General features: G+C 34.0%; 1 long non-coding RNA gene across 1 annotated transcript; it reads right to left on the reverse strand.

Moving 5' to 3' along the window:
• Positions 1–243: 243 nt before the first annotated feature.
• On the reverse strand, positions 244–2,902 carry LOC144252919 (uncharacterized). The gene is made up of 3 exons (XR_013343080.1): positions 2,881–2,902; positions 2,575–2,611; positions 244–306 (listed from the first exon to the last, which is right to left on the reverse strand). It is a non-coding gene; the product is annotated as an uncharacterized LOC144252919 (long non-coding RNA).
• Positions 2,903–3,891: the final 989 nt, after the last annotated feature.

Raw genomic sequence — 3,891 nt, forward strand, 5'->3', positions numbered from 1 at the left:
CACTTTTGTGCAAGGTGCTATATCTAGAATCATAAGCACTTTCCATAGCTGCACTTATTGAAATGAATAATTGGGCAATATAAATAATGTTAAGGGAAATATTCAAAACCATTTCCTCCAAATATGTGTTTTTAGGAGCTATAAGGAAATAAAATTTGGACCCCGATAATTACATGTAATTCATGCTCACATCTTCACTGCCAACAATAATGTTTAAGGAGATATAAACTGATAGCAGTCATGCAAAAACTTCCCTGAAGCCAAATGTATCACTAGTCAAAATGATCCTCCTCATCTTCATAAACCCTTGAAAAGAAATTTAGTATCATTTGTGAAGTAGGTTTTAACTACAGGGTGACATATTGTGCTGCAGTTATGTTATGGAACTTAGGGAATTTTTTCGCATTCATTTCAACTTCCACTATGTTATTTTCAAAATTTATTACTTTCAATTATATGGCTACTCTGGGAATATAGAAAATGTCACATGATACGAATAGTTTCCACTGAAGTACTAACAAACTAATAGATTTAATATGCAACATACTACAATAAGGAAAAGAAAACAGTTAGCTGGAGTGTATGATAAAAACATAAATAATCACAAAAGAGATTTTGGAAAAGGATTGTGACAGAGGATGTGCTGATTTGAGAAACACAGGGATAGTTAATTTGAACGATGTCCTATCAAACCTAAGAACCTTGAACATGTACATAAAAACAAGTCCCTACCCACAGCTCTGTTTCCTTAATAGTAATGTTATCTTCAGAGATTGTTCTGATTGATTTGAAAGAGCATGGTATAGGGAATGATTCTCTAACATCATCGGGTACCAGAAAAACAGGAGAGCTAGATAAATATACCAAGGCTTAAGTCCTATCTGAGCATTAATGAACGAAGGTCTCTGTGTTCCTTATTAGCTGTTCAGTTGATTCTGATGCACACCTAATGTGAGAACAAGAAATCTATGGGTACCGATTCTTGAATGTGGTTGTACATTAGAATTGCTTGAATCTCACACAAATAGATTCTGATCTCATTGATATGAAGTTCTACTTGGGCACTTGAATTTTTTAAAATTCCCCAAATGATTCTAATATCAGCAAAGTTTGAGAACCACTGGTCTAGGGTCTGATCACCCAGTGTCTTATCTAAAGATCAGTAACAGGAAGACCAGGGAGCTTGTCCAAAATAAAGAATCTCAGATCCTCCCTAAAATCATTGAATTAGAATCCATTTTCTGGGGGAGTGTACAGGGATTAACTCAGGAGTGCTCAACCACTAAGCCACATCCCCAGCCCTATTTTGTATTTTACTTAGAGACAGGATCTCACCAAGTTGCTTAGTGCCTCACTTTGCTGAGGCTGGCTTTGAACTTGCAATCCTCCTGTCTCAGCCTCCCCAGCTGCTGGGATTAAAGGTGTATGCCACTGCGCCCAGCCTAGAATCCAGTTTTTAACCCAAATACACAAATCAAATACCCTAATTTGTATGTACATTATCTTTTGAGAAACATTGTTCCAGGGAGGTAGGTAAAGCTGGATTCATAGACAATTCTCATTATTGATCATTTTGGAAAACCTCTTTGAGCTGCAATCTCTTACTCTGTTTAATGGATATAATGATAAGAGTGTCAATATTGCAGGTTTGCTGGGAAGATTCTTATAATACAATATACCTGGAACTCTTAGCTCATTTCCTAAAACAGTGAATATCCTCACTCATTGCCAAATCCCTCTTAGGATATAGAGCTGCTATGAACATTTTTGGATATTGAAATCAAGCCCTGAAAGTAACAGCCAGTATAAAGTTTCCTGTTCTATTTGAATTAATGAAGGCTTTATTAGTTATCAATTCAAGATGATTTGCATTAATTCAAAAGAATAAATGCTTCCCAGATAGAAGTATCTTCTACTAAAAGTATAAGTTATTGGAAAGCAGCCCTTATCCATGATATCCTTGAAGGTATGATGATCGCCTTGCATTGTTATGCAATTTGTGATCAACTTAATCAGACATTGACACTTTTCAGAATTTGTTATTTTTAAATATCCCTCTTAGATCACTATCTGTTATTTCCCTCCTCCCAGAAAAAAAGTTAATATTTTTACAGAAACTCATATGCAAGGTTTCTTTATTTTTCTCTTCAAGCAACTAACTTTTGTGATTATCTATTTTTTCTTAGTTTCTCTAACTTTAGACTCACAAAATGTTTTCTTATTCCTGTTCTGTTCTCTAAATTAAGACATAGAACTTAATTTAGAAAAGTTTATATCTGATTGAAAGAGCATGATCATTCTTTCTTTGCATTATAATCATTTATACATTTAAGGGAGAAATAGAAATGCCTAATGTAATACCACAGAAGAAATACCCTCAACTAATCTTTCTAAGCAGGATGACAATGAGTAATGATTACAGTTAATTAAGTTAGGCAACCTCCATTTCCATTCACTTAGCAGCACTGCTAATTATATACTCATGCTACAAGGTTTCTTTATTTCTTCTGTAATTTGAATGCAGTACTCTTTGTAGGCAGGGGGATATGGTAAGATTAATGAGCTTTTCCCTACCAAAATCTCCTGTTCTCTCCAAATGAAATTTCTGCATCTGGAAGTTGAGAGTAGGAAAAGCAGAAAGAAAAAAAATAAGGCACATTTTAGCTTACTTCCAGCTGAGGATATGTTTATAATTTCCAAATAGTGTGTATTAAAGAGTACAATATGATTTAAAGTACTTTAGAAACTGTAGAAAACTATGGTTTATATACAACTAAATGAATACTGAACTTGTTTTTTTTTAATATCAGTGGCGATGATAATGACATTTTGTATTGTATGATTTTTATTGCATTGAATAAATAAATATTGAGCACTTACTTTTTGCCAAGTCCAGTGTCAGGCACTGAGTCTACCAAGATGAAAAAGACAACTCTATAACTCCAAGATTCTTTATATGGACTTCAATCACTTTAACAACTTGTTCTTTAAAGAAAACAGAGAGAATGACAGCTCTACTTGGGGATATCGTTAATGAAGAACTGGAAAAAATTTAGTTTGTATGCTTTGATCAGATAGGGATTGACATACTTAAGAGTTTTATTTTTAATCTGAAAATCCACTTCAATCTTATGCTCTGGGTAAACAGTCATTACACAAGCCTGGCACAATTTTGTATTTTAAAGAATCATGATTCAAGGTTTAACTTCAAAATAATTTTGAGTAAGTTACACAGATTATTCCTTTTCTTTAAAAAAATATAGGGTTTATATGGATGGATTTAAGCTTCAATCTTAAATAATCTTCATTTGCTTTAAGAATTAACTTTTGCATTATAGCTCACATTGTATTTCAGATTTTAGAATAGATTTTCAGAGGTATATCTGGAGGAAGATATTTAAATATCAAGCATTTTTTATATTTTCATAGGAAGTTCAAATATATTTGGCGCTGTGCTGGACATTTTTAGAGTTTTTTTTTTCTCCTACATTACACAGGTGTACAACTTTATGGGTCCAGTTTTTTCTTTGTGCTTCCTCTTCTCTGCTTCTCTTTCACTAAAATCAGTTTACATAAATAAGTGCACCGTCGAGTTCACATGAAGACTAGACAAAAATACAGGTGTCCTTATAATAATCAGCTCCTGTAATTCTCCTCTCCAGTTATGCTTCAGTCTCAGAGAAATCCAGTATAAAGCAGACAGCACAGTTATTACTAGAGGAACTGAGGTTACTGATTAGAAGGGAACATAATCAGGTAGATTGAGCCTGTGAGGGAAGAAACCATTGCTGTGAGAGGGGAGTGTTTGCAAAATGCTCTCTGTGAAGCTGAATCTGTGAAGAACACCTCATTATTCACAGCAACCAGAGAGGAAGAAACAGGTGCAAAAAG

Source organism: Urocitellus parryii, unplaced genomic scaffold (assembly GCF_045843805.1).
Source record: "Urocitellus parryii isolate mUroPar1 unplaced genomic scaffold, mUroPar1.hap1 Scaffold_67, whole genome shotgun sequence".
Lineage (NCBI taxonomy): Eukaryota > Metazoa > Chordata > Mammalia > Rodentia > Sciuridae > Urocitellus > Urocitellus parryii.